Genomic DNA, 19,412 nt, shown 5'->3' with positions numbered 1-19,412 from the left:
TGCACACTCAAAAATGATGAAGATGATAGATTGTTATGTGTATTTGACAATTAAAACGCATACACACATGCATGTGCACATGCGCACGCGTGCACACACACACACACACACACACACACACACACACACACACACAAAAGAAGCCAGTTGTTAGAAGGGTCATCTATGTGTGTATTGAAACTGCCAAGAATGGGGGCGCCTGGGTGGCTCAGTCGGTTGAGCATCCGACTTCGGCTCAGGTCACGATCTCGCGGTTCATGTGTTCGAGCCCTGCGTCGGGCTCTGGGCTGATGGCTCAGAGCCTGGAGCCTGCTTCCGATTCTGTGTCTCCCTCTCTCTCTGCCCCTCCCCCGTTCATGCTCTGTCTCTCTCTGTCCCAAAAATAAATAAACGTTAAAAAAAAATTTGTTTAGAAACTGCCAAGAATGAGGACATGAGAGATGGAACATCGTTTTGTGTTTACTGGACATACAGATTCTTCTGCCGATTGTCTGTTCTTTACTTCAGTATGTATGTATGTATGTATGTATTTATTGAGCAGACTCAAGCAGGGCAGACGGGTATAGAGGGAGGGAGAGAGAGAATCCCAAGCTGACTCCCAGCTCAGCGTGCAGCCCAGTGCAGGGCTCGATCCCACAACCCTGGGATCATAACCTGAGCCAAAATCAAGAGTTGGATGCTCAATTGACTGAGCCACACAGGTGCCCCTGCCAATTCTCTGTTCTTACCTTCAACCACTTTTCTGTTGGGTTGTCTTTCTCGAATAGATTTTTTTTAAAGTTTATTTATTTTTGACATGGAGAGAGAGACACACAGTATGAGCAGGGGAGGGGCAGAGGGAGAGGGAGACACAGAATCCAAAGCAGGCTCCAGGCTCTGAGCTGTCAGCACAGAGCCCGACGCGGGGCTCGAACTCACAGGCCATGAGATCATGACCTGAGCTGAAGTCGGATGCTCCACTGACTGAGCCACCCAGGGGCCCCAACTTGAATAGATTTATAAGCATTCTTTATGGATTCTAATCACTAATCCTGTCATGCTTATGGAAATTACAGTGATCGTTTCCCAACATGTGATTCCCACTTATTTTAATGTAATTTCTCATAAGAAGTCTTTGAGATCATTTTAGTCAATTGTGTCTTTCACCAGGTTGTGCTTTTTAGGCCTTATTCAACAGCTTCTCATACACTGTATCTAAAATTTCTGTAGTTTTGCATTTCACATTTGAGTCTTTAACCCATACTATTTGATTTCTGTTTTGGGTTTGGGAGTGCATCTTCATGAGTATATTATCAGGGGCTTCTAAAAGAAGTTTAAAAAAAATTCTGTAAGATTATAAAGAAAATCTATTTATATTTAATTTTTCTAATGTTTACTTATTTATTTTGAGAGAGAGACAGAGCACTAGTGGGGAAGGGCAGAGAGAGAGGGAGAGGGAGAATCCCAAGCGGGCTCCTTGCTGTCAGCAAGGAGCCCAATGCGGCATAGGGCTTGAACCCGGGAACCATGAGATCATGACCTGATCTGAAATCAAGAGTCAGTATAAATAAATAAATAAATATAACCAAGTATTGTTATTCCTGTACTTTATCCTTAATTACAGAGACTGAAATTCATTTCCTTTATTAGTGGTAATCAGTTTACCCAAAGTTTTTCTGTCCCTTTGTCACCTCTCCCTGACTCTAGACAATTCCTTTCACCCTGGGATTGTAATTGCGTACCTAGGTTAGAGGAGGAACATGCTTCTGTGTATAGCAAAGAGCCATCACAGCTTGTCTAGGCGTTCTCTATCCTATATCTGTAGTAAGAATTTGCTATTAATTTGAAGGTAATGGGGCTCTTTTGGAGATTGGTTGATGGCCTTTTGGGGGGATGTTTGGGAAATCATTCTTATGACATTTTTAATTAAATAAATTTTATTTTTAAGTAATCTCCACCCAATGTGGGGCTCGAACTCACAACCCCGAGACCAAGAGTTGAATGCTGAGCCAGGCAGCTGCCCCTCTTATGATGTTTTTATTGATCAAAAGAATATGAACATTCTGTATTTTGTGGTCTGCTTCTTTTGTATTTTCTCTATAAGAAAAGCCAAACATTGGGGCGCCCGGCTGACTGAAAGAGCATGTGGCTCTTGATCTTGGGGTCTTGAATTCGAGTCACATGTTGGGTGTAGAGATTACTTAAAAATAAATAAGTAAATAAACTTAAAAGAGGCCAAACATCCACCATAAAGATAACTATTCTATTTTTTAAAATACTTTTTTAAAATGTTTATTCTGAGAGACAGAGAGAGAGAGAGCATGTGCAAGCAGGGACGGGGCAGAGAGAGAGGGAGAGAGAGAATCCCAAGCAGGTTCCACACCGTCAGCTCAGAGCCTGACATGGGTCTCGATCCCACAAACCATGAGATCATGACCTAAAGCTGGATGCTCAATCGACCAAGCCACCCAGGTGCCCCAAGGTTAACTATTTTGACATGTATCAAGGGTAGGGGCACCTGGCTGGCTCAATCGGTTAAGCAACTGGCTTCAGCTCTGGTCATGATCTCAAGGTTTGTGAGTTCGAGCCCCACTTTGGGATCTGTGCTGACAGCTCAGAGCCTGGAACCTGCTTCAGATTCTGTGTCCCCCTCTCTCTCTGACCCTCCTCTGCTCACTCTCTGTCTCTCAAAAATGAATAAACGTTAAAAAATTAAAAAATATATATATTAAAAAAGTAAAAAGTTAATAGAGTTTTTAAGAGTAATTTTAAAAAAACATTTTTAATGTTGAGAGACAGAGAGAGAGAGACAGAGTATGAGCGGGGGAGGGGCAGAGAGAGAGAGAGAGACACACAGAATCCGAAGCAGGTGCCAGGCTCTGGGCTGTCAGCACAGAGCTCAAACTCATGAACCGTGAGATCATGACCTGAGCCGACGTTGGACGCTTAACCGACTGAACCACCCAGGTGCCCCTAAATTGTCTTTTTAAGATTAAAGAGAGTAATTACTCTGGAAGTTGGAGTATTAGAAAGAAACCTTTGGGGATGATATTTTGAAATTAAGATGTCTTGTGTTGAATGAAAAGGAGGGAGGGAGCATTAAATTGAGGGGCCAAGACACGACCAACATAGACACTGAAGCTCGAACGTCAGAGGATGTGTTTCGTTTCCTTTGGTTTACAGAGTCACTTGCCTATTTGCTCTGTTTGTAAATATGCCTTAGATTGAAGAAATGCATTTTGGTGGCAAATAGCCCCTGCTTCATCAATGCTTAAGATTAAATTCTGGGTTCCCAAATAAAATGTCAGAATCTCAGATTTATTTCCTATGGACTCCCCCTTCTGAGGGCCCCTTTGTGATCAATTCCGGTCTTCTTTGTTCACCGTTTAGACAAAACAGGGCTTGTGGATAATTTTTAACTCCCCATTACTATGCCTTTATTCTCTCTAGAAAACTGTACCTTTCCTCCAAGGTAAATCTAAGTAATTTACCAAAGATGCGGAGGAAATGTTTATCTTGAAATGCAGCTTCCCCCAGGGTGGAGTTTGCCGGCTCTCTGGCTTGCTCGGGTAACAGTGGACAGCTGTTTATAACAGGAACCGAGGAATAGCACGTCTCAGTGAGATGGCAGGCAGACAAAGGAGGAGGACTGAGAACGATCAAACTTGGAATTGGGCCAGGACAATGAAAATCAGCGTCTCCTCCCCTTAATTCTTTCATGAAGCCCTACGAGACTTTTCAATGACCACATGTGGTCAGAGGTCAGATGTTGGGTTTAGATCTCATCCCAAAGGCACCCATTGCCTCCGGACAGCATGCTGTGGCATTGGCTGGCTAAGCGTAACTCAGAGAAAAGCATCATGGATCACTGGATCTGATGGTTTAGCGGAGCAGGGCTTCCTTGAGATCTACCTGTAGGTGTGTTTGTGTATAGACCCACTTCTACTTTGGTTGAAAGAAAATTCATCGGAGTCTGGAGTTGAGTGGAGAACCTTAATTGCCGTCCATAATCAGTCACATCCGCACAAAGGAAAAGGGCTTTGAATTTTGGAAAGATGCTTGTTTCACTTAAAAAAAAATTTTTTTTTAATGTTTACTTATTTTTGAGAGAGTGAGAGAGAGAGACAGAATCCAAAGCAGGGTCCAGGCTCTGAGCTGTCAGCACAGAGCCCGACCTGGGGCTCGAACCTGTGAACCATGAGATCATGACCTGAGCCAAAGTCAGATGCTTTACCGACTGAGCCACCCAGGCGCCCCTGTTTGTTTCACTTTTGTACATGTTTTTGCATGTGTGACAGGTGCCTCCTGCAGTAAGGGCCAGAATCACCCAGGGCTCCATTCCGGCTCAGTGGAGGGACTGTCAAAGGCCATCAGGGGTTACTTACTGGCTCTGAGAGAAAAGACTGAGGAGGCAGCAATTCTGATGTACAACACATTGTGAAGCGAACCCCCGGTGTCGGTAAACCTAAGGTGAGCGTTAAGCATCCGCAGACAGACCACGGTGGGAAGGAGTAGTGAGCTCTGTTCTGGCTCCACCTGAAAAAGTACAGGGGCGCCTGGGTGGCTCAGTTGGTTAAGCATCCAACTCTTGGTTTCGGCTCAGGTCATGATCTCATGGTTTGTGGGTTCGGGCCCCACATCAGGCTCTGTGCTGACGGCATGGAGCCTGCTTGGGATTCTGTCTCCCTCTCTCTCTCTGCCTCTCCCCTGCTCACTCTCTATCTCTCTCTCAAAAATAAATAAACAAACATTAAAAAAAAAGTTAAAAAAAAAGGAAAAGTGCGAAGGGAGGTGGCTGGGGCACAGTGCTGGCTGGCGTTTGCACCACATAATCTTGGAAGGCAATTTCAAAGAAAATGCCTAGAAACAAGCTTCAGTTTGTTACCAGGCTTGATAAAGCACCCCAGTTTTGCCGAAGGCATTTTAGAGGAAAATAATTTACTTGTTCTAAAGCTTGAGTACTTCTGGTGAATTATGAAGGCTAGTTACCAGCCATATGTTCAAAGAACTTGAATTCTTTTTTTTTTAAATTATAAAAATTATACATGCTTGATATGAAGAGAAAAAAATCAAACAGAACAGAGTCAAATGAAATCAAGTCTGTCTCCTGTTCCCTCGTTACTCTTCATTCCATGCCCAGCGGACTCACTACAAACATTTTCCTGGTGAATGTGTTTTTAGACATTTTTGAAGCAGATGCAAATTTGTCCCTCTTTTTAAAAAGATTTTTTTTTATTTTTAAGTAATCTCTACACCCAGCATGGGGCTTGAACTCACAACCCTGAGATCAAGAGCTGCATGCTCAACTGACTGAGCCAGCCAGGTGCCCCTACAAACTCGTCCTTTTAAAAATCAAATAGAGGTGCCTGGGTGGCTCAGTCCGTCGAGTGTCTGACCCTTGGTTTCAGCTCAGGTCATGCATGATCTTAAGGTTTGTGGGATCGAGCCCCAAGTTGGGCTCCGTGCTGAATGTGAAGACTGCTTAAGATTCTCTCTCTCTCTCCCTCAACCCCTGCCCTCCTCTCTAAAATAAAAAAATAAAAATAAATAAAAAATTTAAAAAAATGCAAATAGGTAAGGCTTGGCTGTCTCAGTGGGAAGAGCATGCATGCGATCCCTTTTATTTTTTGAGAGAGAAGAGAGCATAGTGGAGGAGGGGCAGAGAAAGAGGGAGAGAAAATCCCAAGCAGGCTCCTAATAGAGCCTAATGTGGGACTTGATCTCACAAACTGTGAGATCATGACCTGAGTTGAAATCAAGAGTTGGACGCTTAACCGACAGCCACCCAGGTGCCCTGATCATGCTACTCTTGATCTGGGGGTTGTGAGTTCGAGACCCACCCCACGTTGGGCAGAGAGCCTACTACAAAAAAAAAAAAAAAATACAAATAGATTCATACTTTTGCATAATTGTTCTATGACTTGACTCTGAATCCCGATCGTCATTCTGTATCAACTCAGATTTACCTAATTCTTTTTGAAATCTATAAAGTATTCCATTCCATTGTATGTTTGTACTATAATTTATTTAAACATTCTTTGTTGATGGGTTTTTTCAGGTTTTCCCTATTATAAATAATGTTGCAGTTATATATATGTTTGTATTATTTTTATACATTTATGCAAGATTATTTGTAGAATGGCTTTCTAGAAGTAGAATTTCTGGGTCGAAGGTATGGGTGTTTAATTGTTTCATAGGTTGTTGCCAAATTGTGTTCTAAAAAAGGGAATGACTACATTTTTACCAACAGTGCATCAAAGTGCCTGTTTTCCCACATCCTCATCAATACTGGGTATTGTGAAGGTAAACTTTTTCCCTAATCTGAGAGTGTATTTTAATTTGCATTTATTTTATTATTATTGAATCATGTTTATTGAACACATTTCTCTATGAATTTTTTGTTCATATATTTTGTCCATTTGTCTGATTTTTTCTTACAAATTTGTAAGAGCTTTATTATATTATGGTAATTTATTATAATTATTATTATATTATAGGTATTGAAAATATTTTCCCTCAATTTTTTTGTTTCTTGCATTGTTGTGCTGTTCTTTTGTGTCTTATAGAGATGTAAAATGTGTATGCATTAAAATTTATTGGTGTTTTTCCTTTATGGCTTCTGGATTTCCTGTTATGCTTAGAAAAAACTCCTTCAATCTATGATTTGAAAAGCTTTTAGTATTCCTCTAATTACTTTCATGGTTTCATTAAAACAAATCATAAAATATCTGACATATACAAAAGAGTAAACATAACCTATAATGTGGGTTATAGAGAAAATAAACTTTTAAACTCAAGCTAACAAATAGAGGCTCAATGGGTCTTACAGAATCCTGTAGACCATGGTAAGGTCTCTCTCTACACCCAATGTGGGGTGTGAACTCATGACCCTGAGACCAAGAGTTGCATGCTTAGGGTGCCTGGGTGGCTGTGTTGGTTGTGTCTGAGTCTTGATTTCGGCTCAGGTCATGATCTCATGGTTTATGAGTTTGAATCCCATGTTGGGCTCTGGGTTGACAGTGTACAGCCTGCTTTGGATTCGCACGCTCTCTCTCTCTCTCTCAAAATACATAAATAAACTTAAAAAAAAAAAGGAATAACATAAATCTAGTTAAAACATTTTTTTTCAGCATTTTTTTTTCTTATATAGTTATCTGGTTGTCCCAACATCACTTATTAAATAATCCCTCTTTCTCCTGGCTTCTTTTATTTATTTTTTTAAGTTTATTTATTTTGAGAGCAAGAGAGAGAAAGAGAGAGTGAGTGAGCGCATTCACAGTTGGGGTAGGGGCTGAGGGAGGGAGAGGGAGAGAGAGAATCCCAAGCAGGCTCCTCACTGGCAGCGTGAACCCCGATTTGGGGCTTGAACTTACCAACCATGAGATCATGACCTGAGACCAAACCAAGAGTTGGAAGTTTAACCGACTGAGCCACCTAGGCACTCCTCTCCCAGCTTCTTTGAAATAATGGTTTATGTTTCTGATGTGACCTCTGCATACAAAATAAAATCACTTCTACCTATAGTAAGATACACAAAATAACTAACAAAAATCCTTCTTGATATTTTCAAATTCAATAACCAAAAGTAATCCCCATTTTCTAAAGCTTGCTGAAAAGAGATTTAGGAAATGCATTCTAATTTCATAGCGGGGGGAAAAAAAACCCACTAGATATTTGACCTCTTTCACCTTGACCATGTTATTTAACTTCTCCAAGCCCCAGTTTCTTGACCTTTAAAATGGAGATAATAATACACTTCATGGGCTGTTGTCAGGACTAAGTGGACCAAGGAATACAACATGCTTTGCATGGTGCTTGGGATGTAGTAAGCTTTCAATCAATGGTTTAATAGTTTTCCTTATTAAGATGTATTGTTATTACATTATCAGCCTCTCAGGAAGGCTGTACTCTCCAGCTTTATGGCTGGACCACAATTCTTGCATGAGATTTTGCAGTTAAAGAGACCTAGTTTGCTAATTTTATGGCGTGATAGCATAATGTTATGCTTTGTAACAATGTGAAATCTTGAGACTCCTAAATCTACATGTTTTAAAAGTAGGCTCTATGTCCAACATAGGGGGTAAACTCACAACCCTGAGGTGAAGAGTGGCATGCCCCTACTGACTGGGCCAGCCAGGGGCCCCTTAATCTATGGTTTTTAATTTTTTTTATTTTTTAACGTTTATTTATTTTTGAGACAGGGAGAGACAGAGCATGAACAGGGGAGGGTCAGAGAGAGGGAGACACAGAATCCGAAACAGGCTCCAGGCTCCGAGCTGTCAGCACAGAGCCCGATGCGGGGGCTCGAACTCACGGACCGCGAGATCATGACCTGAGCCGAAGTCGGATGCTCAACCGACTGAGCCACCCAGGCGCCCCTAGCTACGGTTTTTTAAATAAATGAAGTGATGGCAAGCCCTAATACTACAATAAATGTGGTTTCCTGATCTTGAGAGGGTCTCTCCTCTCCGCTGAATGGTAGTGTAGGATTCACAGGCATCTTCTGAAAAACTGTGGTCCATTTGCCCACCACAGGGCTGAACCTTTATTAGAAAGAGTGCTCTTGTAAATGTAGATCTTGATGGAAACTGAAGCCATCTAATACCCTTTACTCCTCATTATTTCCAAACTGATGTCGAATAGTTCCATCCATATCTAGGATGTCCAGAGCCTTTTACTGAAATTTATTATGCTGTAAAATTCGGTTCTCACATTATTAGATATATAATGAGCTACTAACTACTCTTCCCATTTCATAGCTGCAGGAATTGCAGCAAGACAGGGTTTCTCCTGCCGGAAGTTACTCAGAAAGGTAACGGCACAGACCTATTTGTTTTTAGCTCTCTTGGGTCACAGTCCAATAATATCTGCTAGTCCAAATTATTCTTAAAAGAAACTGCTGGATGTGGAAATTATAATCTGAATAGATATTCCAAAGAGAAAATTATCACTTTATTTGAAATAGATGAGTGAATTATTTTGCATGTGTTCTATCCCTTAATTATTCTATTATATACAGATCTGAACTCCTTCAGGGAGAGTGTATGGTATAAGGACACCAATAGCATTTACAGTATATTAACCAACCAACAATAGGTTGATGATTCGCCCTGGATTCATGCCAGGGTGTGTGAAAGAACTCAATAAACATGATATGCATTTCAAAAACTGCTAGTCATAATTAAAATTTCCAAACCCCTCATTCCTATAAATTATATTAACTAGAATATGAACATTTGGCCTGCCCCTCTCTCCCCTTACAGCACCGTAGACCCCGTGATTACCAGCGTTTCGGGAAGTGGGACAGAATACTATGCTTCTCAAAGAAAAAAAGGGGGTATTTGGATTTTTTGCGTGAAACTTACGGCATAGGGTTGTGCACACTGCTCTCTGTCTAAAATTCCCTCTGCGACTGGGGTTCTAGTCCCTTCTTTATTCCTTGATGAGACTTTCCACGCTTTTCATCTTTGCTATATTCTTTTCAAAGAAGCAGCGCGATCTGAGAATTTCGTTTTACTCTTTCTTAATCTTCTGCCACAGACTTATTTTGAAAACGTTCCTTCTCATCGGAATTTCGAAAGGGTCCTTAAAGCGAATCGCTGCAACCCGCTCCGTGTCCCCCGCCCCCCCCCGCCCCCTCCCCGCCCCGGCCCCGGGATAGGAGTCCGCGTCTGAAGTGGCTGAAAAGGCAAATTGTGACCCTGATAATAACGAGAGCAACGGGACCCTGGGCGGTCGGCCCGGGGGACCTGCCCGCGGCGCGCCGCGACCCCGGCAGCGCACAAAGACGCGCCCGGGTGGGGGGCCCAGCCCACCGCCAGGCCGCCGCCCGGAGCGCGCGCTCGAGCCCGGGCCCTGGCGTCGGCACCGCACAGCGCGGCCGCTCCCCTCCTTCTCTTCTGCTCTTTTTATTAGAAAGGAAAAAAAAGGAGAGAGGGAGAGAGGGAGGGAGAGAGAGAGAGAGAGACAGACAGACAGAGACAGAGAAAGAGATAGAACGCAAGAAGTCCCGCCCCTCCGCCCGCCCTCCGCTTTCCATTGGCCCGGCCTCCGCGCGCGTCACTTCCGGATGCGCCAATGGCGAGGCGCGATACTGCGAGGTGGGCCGGGCCCGAGCGCGGAGTGGGCGGCGGGTCGGTGCAGCAGCCCCGCCGCGGCTCGGCCACCATCGCCGAGGCGCCGCTGCTCCCACAGACGCTCGCGAGCCGCCCCCCGCGCTCCCAGCCTCCTCTTCCTCCCGCACGCCCGAGACGCTCGTCCGACTCGGGTCTCGCCCCCGCCTCCGCCTCCCCCGTGCTCTCCCCTCGCTCGCCTCCCACCTTGTCTCTGCCTCATTTTCTCTCCTAGTTGAGGAAAAAAAAAATCACCATCATCCTCAGGGAGCCCCTCGCCCTCAGAAAAACAAAACCAGACATGATCCTGGGCTCCCGCTCCTGAAGGACCGGCCGAGCGAGGAGCAGGGAGCAAGTGGAGACCGCCCCCGAGGTCACGGGAGGGAAGCCCCTGCAGCCCCCGGCCCTGTCCCCGCGGCCGGCCCCCTCCTCGGCCCGAGCCCGGCGGCCCCCAGCCCCGCGGGCCTCCCGCCCCGTCCCCCACTTTCCCGGGAGCCGGCCGAACACACCTCCATTGATGGTGTAGCGCATCCGGGGAAGGTAAGTGTCCAAGTTGCCGGCGCGTGGCGGCCACCTTCTCTCCTGGCCCCTCGTCCTGGGCACGGACATGGGGTGGCAGGGGGCCGGCGTGGACGCCCGGGTCCGCCGGGAGCCGGGAAGGGCAGGCCGGCGTGCGAGCCGCGCGCGCCCGGTGGTGGTGGTGGTGGGGGGGGGCGGGCATAAAGGGCCGGGGACTTCTTCGGCCCTGTGCGGGCCAGGTCACTGTCCCACTCGCCTGCTGACCCCTGTTCTCTCTCTGCTGCTTATTCATGCTCTTGTTTGACTTGTCTGAGGTTAAACTGTTTCATGTGACTGAATTATTGGCCGAACTGGGGGTGGGGGGTAGTGGGGGAAAGGAAAGGAAGTCAGAGACCCACAGTGTGCATTTCTTGAATGTTTGTGGATTTGGGGGTCTTGGGGGGAGGACTTTTCTTAAAGTATCATTTTCCCATTAGGGAGAGATTCCTTCTTTGTGTTCTAAATCTCCAGTTCTCTGTTCTGTGTGATTACTAGCCCAAAATCACTTGGAGCAGAATAGGATTCTTACTACCATGTTTGAGTTTTGCTCTGTGAAAGAGAGTGGCTTCTATTTTTATTTTTATTTTTTTAAAGGTTTTGGAAAGGAAGAGAGGTAGTTTTACATAGATTGTGAGTGTGTGTGTGTGTGTGCGCGCGTGTGTGTGTGTGTGTGTGCGCGCGTGTGTGTGCCTGTGTGTGCGCAGGGAGGGGGAAAGTATTGCAGGTTTCCTTTGAAACTGGTTGCTTGAGAAGTTGTTGAAAGGAAAACAAAATGATTCATTGTTGAATTGTCATTTTCCTCTGCCTCTTTTCCAAGGTTTGCTTACAATTTTTTCTGGATTACAGACTTCAAACATTGATTTAAGCAAAATGTGTCCTTGAGAAACTGGGTGCTTTAAATGTTTCAGTATGTGTTACTATTTTAAGGGACATTTAGAAAGTAGTTTTGTATGAATCCTGAAATAGCTTTCCCCAAAGCAAATTTTTTAAACCCAGAAAAGATAACTAGTAAAAGGGAAAGTTGGCGAATTGCAAAAAAAAAAAAAAAAAAACCATTTTCGTGGAACACAAATGAATGCATCCTATGTTTAGATAAGAAACAGTTTTGATAATTGCTTTCCATTTAAAGAGAGACCTTTTTGTCTGGTGTGCACTGGTTTCTTTAGTCTCAGTCTGTTGGGGGAGGGGAGACAGGATGGATCTATACAATAATAAAATCATCTTTGGGTAGCGATTTCCTTCCATGGATTTGCTTGCTGAGTTAATTCCCCCGTAAATCATAAACCAGTTTTGATTTTGATGGCCTGCATGGAGAGCTGGCTTCCAGCTCTCCCTGTTGTTGTTGAGGTCGAAGGGAAAAGAGGCAGAGGCAGACACACACACACACACACACACACACACACAATACCAGGCTGAGGGCTCATTGTTCTTCCATACACACATTCATTCTCTCTCTCCCATATTTGGGACTAGGTTTGCACAGACAAACACAGCTCTTTTTGGGAGAGAGGAGAGAAGATGGGGGAAGGGTGGACGCTTTTCTTTTTCAGCTTTCTTTCACCCATCTCTTGTCTGGCCTTTTTTTGCAACCTTGTAAAAGGCAGAAGAGTATATTAGAAACTAAAGGACACTCTCAAACATGTTCAGAGACTCCTCTTCTCCACCTGCCTTCTTTCCTTTGCATTTCTAGTTTCTGCCGCTCTTTCTTTTTTGTGTATGTAAAGATAAAATTCCTCTTTCTACGTCGTGGCCTTATAGTCTGCTTTCCTATTCCTCATTGCCCCTGACTTTGGTGAGGACAGTGATTTGTTCCGTTGACTCTTACTGTAGTGAATATGACCAGGGTCTTTTCTAGGTAGCAGTGGTGGATTGTTTCAGTTAAGATGACGAAAATTGTATTTGAGTGTCTGTGTGTTTTGACATATTAGTGGCCTGATGGGTGATAATCAGGTATGCCGGCTATGGAACTGTCATGTTTAGTTTTGTTTTGTAAATAGGGGTTATCAAAGAAGATCTGGTTTTTTTTTGTGCGGAAGGGGGGGGGAGTGGTGTAGAGAGGCTTCCTTGAATACTGGACAAGGAATAGGATGACAGAGTCCACCTGGGTTAAAACCAGCTCTGGGCCAAGGATGGAGGTTGGGGTGAATACTGTGGGTTGCAGAACAGCACCTTCTACTGGTTAATTGCTTCCAAGGATCTTGAGGAAGAGAACGGGGGAGGGGAGTAACGGCTGAGGCCTAATGATTTTCTTTTGAACGCAATTGTAGTGCCTTCCTGCAAATGCCACTTCCCTGAGCTGCTGATACAGATGCCCTTTGACTGGTACTGGTGCGTTGAGGCTTTATATGTTATTGGCTGAGTTATGACAATTTGTTCTATTATCATCAGTATTTACACATAGTGACTTCTAAGGACCCTTTTGAATTGATGCTCTGATGAGAAATATAGTTTGTCTTGGAATATTAAACAAAATTTAAAGGGATTTATTTGGATTCTTGGTGTTGGAAACTGTACATACACTAGCAGTCTTTAAAAAGTTTTCAGTATCTGGGCTCCTGGGTGGCTCAGTCGGTTGGGCGTCCTGACTTCGGCTCAGGTCATGATCTCCCGTGGGTTCAAGTCCCGCATTGGGCTCTGTGTTCACAGCTTGGAGCCTGGAGCCTGCTTTGGATTCTCTCTCTCTCTCTCTCTCTCTCTCTCTCTCTGCTCCTCCCCCGCTTGTGCTCTGTCTCTCTCAAAGATAAATAAAACATTAAAAAAAAAAGTTTTCAGTATTATTAGTAAAAAATCAAAAAGACCTGCTCTATAGAAAAGAAAAATCCTTGCACTGGACCCAGGGGTTTTCTTCTGGGATTAAATGCAGTTGTGGGGTGAGATGGGGGGGAGAGGAACTCACTAAAATCAGCAGTTTTGCAGATGTCATAGTGTTGTGTTGCAATAATGTTGTTTTCAATTGTCGTATAAACAAATAAAATTAAGTCTGATAGGACGACTTATTCTATGAAATAGATTAAAAAAAAAACACAGACAAGAGAAAATGTGAAATGAGCATGTGCACAGATTGACACAGAAGGCCAAATTCCTGCTTAAAGACTTCTAATCCAAGGTGTAGTTTCAGAGATAATTTGTTTGATAAATGCCTGGAAGGATTTTTATTATCACACATCCTACCCCATCTCAATTGTTTTAATGTAGTGAATTGCTAGAGAGAGAGGTTTGCAGAGGCAAGGGCGACAGCATAGAATAAACATCTTCTGTTCCAGACCGGCTGCTCTAAGGAATGTGATTTCTGATCCACTTTGCTTTCACAACTTAGAGTGTAACCCCTAAAGTTGTATATCTTTTACAGTGAAGTGTGAACAGTTCAAATGTATTATTTATTCAGTAGGAATAGAGTCTGGTCATTTCAATCCATTATATTCTCTGCCAGTGTTTTGTTGCAAGGTGACTAGAGTAATTCACAACAAAAAGGTTCACAACAAAAAGGTAGTCCAAATCAAGAAATAAATGTGCCAGAAATAAATTGTACAAGAAATAAATTGTACTTTTTCAATTTTGGCCTCGTGGCCAGTCAAAACATTTTTAAAAAGTGGCGCGGTAATTACTGTCAGGTCCTGCAACAATTATATGTGCTGTTGAACAGAAACATGCCAGGTGCCTTAAACACACACATACAAGAATATGACCTATGCCCTTCTAAAACCAGTGCCTGTTGAAGATTATTATGGATTTAGTAAGCATTCATCACTTTTATTATTTAAAAAGTTTTTTTTTTAATGTTTATTTATTTTTGAGAGGGACAGAGTGTGAGCAGGGGAGGGGCAGAGAGAGAGGGAGACACAGAATCCGAAGCAGGCTCCAGGCTCCGAGCTGTCAGCAGCACAGAGCCCGACGCGGGGCTCAAACCCACAAACTGTGAGATCGTGACCTGAGCCAAAGTCAGACACTTAACTGACTGAAGCCACCCAGGCGCCTCCACTCATTACTTTTAAAATTAGTTTTGAATCTTTAACATCTTGCTCAAATCTCAGTAATCAAACATTCAAGTAGTAAAATAAGTTGTGTATACTGAATTCTTCTGGGAATGCTGTGCTTTCCTACTAACTGCTTTTGGCAGCTTCTTTTGCAGTTGATTTAAAGGCTAAGATAGCAGAAAATTCAGATGTTTAGAGTCATTAGTGTAACATAGCTGTGAACTTCGTTACACACACATACACACCCTGAAACATTACACTATTGTTTTACATATTCACTTTCTGATAACACTGTGCTCTAGCTGATCATAGAGTTTTTCAACAACTAGGAATTCCTCTTGAATCATATTTAAGTGATTGTTAATTATTAGTAGTATCTTGGTGATTATTCCAAATTTGTAGCTTGCTTGTCCTGTTTAAGTGTGATTTTGGTGTGCCTGTTGGCTTGTGCTTGGTTTCTTGTCTGACAGTTCTAGTGTTTTTTAAAATAGTGAGGAAAAATGAGCATTTATGTATTAGGAAATGGTTAATATTGCTTAAGCCATTTTAGTGAACATTTGACCACAAATAACTCAGACATGCTCAAATACTAAATATATTTACTAGGGGGTGCCTGGGTGGCTCAGTCGGTCGAGCGTGTGACTTCGGCTCAGGTCATGATCTTGCATTTCGTGAGTTCAAGCCCCGCGTCGGGCTCTGTGCTGACAGCTCAGAGTCTTGAACCTGCTTCGGATTCTGTGTCTCCCTCTCTCTGCCCCTTCCCTGCTCATGCTCTGTCTCTATCTCTCAAAAATGGATAAATGTTAAAATACGGTTTTGGTTGGAATTGTGATTTGCATAATTAACCTGTAATATATAAGTAATATATTACTTACAGTAAGTACTGTAAGATATGCCATGTGTCTGTATATTAGGTAACTAGGTCAGATAGGACTGCTAATGTAATAGGTTTTTTTGTAAAGCGACCCATTTGTGTTAGTGTAAAATTGTTTTCATTTGGTAAACTTTACCAGTGTGTCAACAACTGTAAGCAGTATAATTAATTGTGAAATATTTCCTTAAGTGGTTACGTTACAAAATGAAAAGACTTTTTTTTTTTTTTTTTTTTTTTTTTACAAAATGAAAAGACTTCTAATTCATAGACCACTTGGTATTTGAAGAATCCTCACAGCCTGTTTTGTCTTGGGCTTTGGCATCGGAAGTTGAAGTTACTGGCCATGCCCTAATTAAAACTGGTAATACATGTGATTTGCAAGGGTTTTGGTTAGGCTTATTTGGTTGTAAGGAACAAAAAATCTTCCAAGTCATTTCCTGTATGGGAGAAAAGAGGAACAGAAATGGACACCTAGAGAGTCAGGCTTCACAGAAGAACAAGAAGCCCAGGTTCTGATGGGCCTCATGGATGCTGGAATACTGTTAGGGATAAGGATGCTGCCTAGCTTTAGCGACCAGATTACCTTGTTGCCTCCTCAGCAGGAAGGGTTTGTTGAGCCATACCCTAGTGCCTGGGCTGTGTTTGGTTGTGCAGGCTATGTGTAGCATAAGGACACCACTCTAAAGGGGACAGTATTTACTTTGTGGGCCTGTACTAATCTGAAAGAGAGCTTTGAGCAAGCCTGGCCTTGCAGCATCTCGAGACAGAGTCTTGGAACAGCGGGGGAGAGCCCTTCATACAAAAACCTATTCTAGCACACTTGGACACACACATACTCAGCCAGGTGCTGTGAGTATGCACGTATACATTCATTCACACCTATACATGTTTACCAGGCTCCCAGAGGTCGGATTCCTGACCCTGTTGCTTCTGGGGGTGGGGAGCAGGGTAGGTAGACTGGTGGTAGCCCTTTGTTGCTTGTGGGGTGAATGTGCTTTGGGGGTAGTGTGAGCAGGTGAGAATGTGGGCATGTGTCTGCATGTATGAATTCGGACCAGCTGCCTGGGGAGGCTCTCGAAACCCTTTTCCTCCCTAGGTAGAATCTGGTTGCACTGGGGAGGTGTATCCACACCACAAAAGTTTCACTTGATCCCGAATGAGATGCAAAGGCTCCCGCCACTGATTTAAAAGATGTTTGGTGAAAACATTCTTCAGGTGGATTTAAACTGGATGCGCCTTATTAAACCCAGTGTTGATGTTTCCTTGCTCATCAGTCCTCTTTCCCTCCCCTCTTTATGTTTCTGTGAGCCTGCTCTCTCTGGTTGGGCCACCACATAAAGTTGTTCAGGTTGGATAGTAATATACTAACTTAACTTTTTTAACGGAAGGAAGGTATTCTGCACAAGACACTAAACAGCCAGGGCTGGCCCACCGAATCCTCTGCTATTCGCTCAGCCGTTTTATCTCTGGTTTCTTTGTGTCTTTATGCCTCTGCTTCTGCTTCCACTACTAAGGACTTCTTCTATATTTCATTAACGTTTCTCAAGAGAGAAGATCTGCTAAGACTGTTGGTTAAGCGTTTGGAGCCAGACCGCTTCTTAAGCTACCTACCAGCCCCCCAGATGGCAGGCTGCTCACCTGTTCAAGCCAGCTCTCATTGAGGTACACAGTAGGAGCCGAGGGAATGGGAGGTATTCGGAGCCAAGGCCTGTGGAAGGGAATTTTTTCTACTGTTATATCCTCTCATATTTTTCCCATCTTTATTTTCCCTGACATCTGGTATGGCTGTTGTTGCTTTTGATAGCTTATCCAACAGTTTATGTTGCTTTAAGAAACTACATAGTCATAAATGGTAGTCATTTAAAATCTCTTTTTTAGGTGAGATCATTTTATTACATATGTCTTGTTACATTTTTCCTGTGAATCTACCTACCTACCTGGTCTATCTTCCTGCCTACCCAAGTCCTTGTTTCCCAAACAAGGCATACTAATATGCTGCAAATATTTTAAGTGTTCTGAGGTCAAGTAAATTTATAATGCACATTATTGATACCTTAAAGGCTCAGAAATATCCTATAGTTTACAGGTTTTTTTTTTTTTCTTTTAACTTGTTTGTTTGTTTAGTTTGTTGGTTTTCTTTGCTTCCCCAAAGAATACTTATGGGCTTCTTATGGAAACTAATATTCTAAAGAACGATTTGAGAAACACATGTAAAATTAATCCTTTCTTAATCAGGTGGCTTGCACTTTTCTCCTTAATAATGAAGAAGTAATTTCTGGGTGATACTGTTATATAACTTTGCTGCTCTGTACTGTTTCTGTTCAAGCAAGCTTTGCATTTCAGTACTTCCAAGGGTACAAAATGACTGCTTTTTCCACCTTATACATAATGTCATTCTGGAGGTGGTTTTTTTTTTTTTTTTTTTTTTTTTTTTTTATGTAATCTCTCCACCCAGCGTGGGGATTGAACTCATGACCCTCCAGATCAAGAGTCATATGCTCTACTGACAGAGCCAGCCAGGTGCCCATTCTGGAGTTAAGATTGTTGTATCTCTAATTTCTTATTCCAGCTTTAAGTCAGATCAGTCAAATTAATATTTTCTTTTTCACCCCACTCCACTAGTTCTGCTCTTATTTAGGGTTTAATCACTTCTTTTTTGGACACCTGTAGTATGTAAGCACTGGCAAGAATCTTTCAGCAAATATTAAAAAAATATCCCAAGTACCTGACTGTGTAGTTTTTTGAGGTAAGCCTTATAGGCATGTAAAGATGAATAGAACAGCCTTCTAGAAATTACTGCCCGTACTGGCTATATACACATAACTGTAGAAGATAAACATAAGTGTTTTAGAGACACAAAACGCCATGGGGTTGTATTAGTTACGTACTGCTGCATAAAAAATTACCTCAAGACTTGGTGACAACACGGTAAATATGATCTTATAGTTTCTGTGGTCATTTGTTTGGGAGGGGCTTAGCTGGGTGGTTCTGGCTTCAGGTCTCTCTTGAGGTTGCAGTCAAGGTGTCAGCTGGGGCTGTGGTCATCTGAAGGCTTGACTGGGGCTGGAAGGTGTGCTTCCAGAAGGCTCACTCAGTTGGCTGTGGGCAGAAGGCCTCATTTGCTTGCCACATGGACCTCTCTGTGTGGTTACCTGAGTGACCTCATGACATTGCATTTGGCTTCCCCCAGAAGGAGCGATCAGAGAGAGAGAGAGAGAGAGAGAGAGAGAAAGAGGAAGCAAAGAGGAATCTTTAATGCCTTTTCTGACCTACTCTCAGAAGTCGTACACCATCACCTCCATCATATTCTGTTAGTTAAAATCAAGTCACTAAGTCCAGCCCATGTGCAAAGGGAAGGGAGTTTAGCTCCACCTCTTGAAGGGAGGAGTATCAAAGAGTTTGTAGATTTATTTAGAAACCACTTCAGGGGTTCAAAGGAGAGAAATCTAGAAGATTTAAAAAATGTTTTCCCCTTTGATTATCTTCAAGCAATGCTTTACTTTAACTAGAGAATAGTTGCTGGTTCTTAGAGGAGAGTGGCGTGATCATAACCTCATGTTATTCATCTTCTACTCTTGTTAAGGTATCACTTATTCCTTACCCTTTTCCTGTTGTTCTTACATCAGATTTAATCTCTTTCAAATTTTTTTTTATATCTATTTTTGAGAGAAAGAGCACAAATTGGGGAGGGGCAGAGAGAGAATGAAACACAGAATCCCGAAGCAGGCTCCAGGTTCTGAGCTGTCAGCACAGAGTCTAACGCGGGGCTCAAACTCACTGGCTGCGAGATCACGACCTAAGCCAAAGTCGGACAGTTAACCAACTGAGCTACCCTTGTGCCCCAGATTTAATCTAAATTAAAACTGTGGTTAGGACACCTGCCTTAGAATTTTTTTGGTTTGGCCACTCTGATTT

General features: G+C 43.1%; 1 protein-coding gene across 5 annotated transcripts in view; it reads left to right on the top strand.

Moving 5' to 3' along the window:
* Nucleotides 1-10,062: 10,062 nt before the first annotated feature.
* RERE (arginine-glutamic acid dipeptide repeats) overlaps nucleotides 10,063-19,412 on the top strand; it is a 422,829-nt gene continuing 413,479 nt past the window's right edge. For 3 of the 5 annotated variants that reach the window (XM_042994380.1, XM_042994379.1, XM_042994376.1), the window contains exons 1-2: nucleotides 10,127-10,631; nucleotides 17,045-17,159. The gene's annotated coding sequence lies outside the window, so the exon portion shown is untranslated. Of the gene's footprint in view, nucleotides 10,080-10,126; nucleotides 10,632-17,044; nucleotides 17,160-19,412 lie in introns of those variants that run through there. The other 2 variants (XM_042994378.1, XM_042994377.1) reach the window with 2 other exon arrangements.

This window comes from Panthera tigris, chromosome C1, assembly GCF_018350195.1.
Source record: "Panthera tigris isolate Pti1 chromosome C1, P.tigris_Pti1_mat1.1, whole genome shotgun sequence".
Lineage (NCBI taxonomy): Eukaryota > Metazoa > Chordata > Mammalia > Carnivora > Felidae > Panthera > Panthera tigris.
This window is presented reverse-complemented; position numbering and strand designations above follow the sequence as displayed.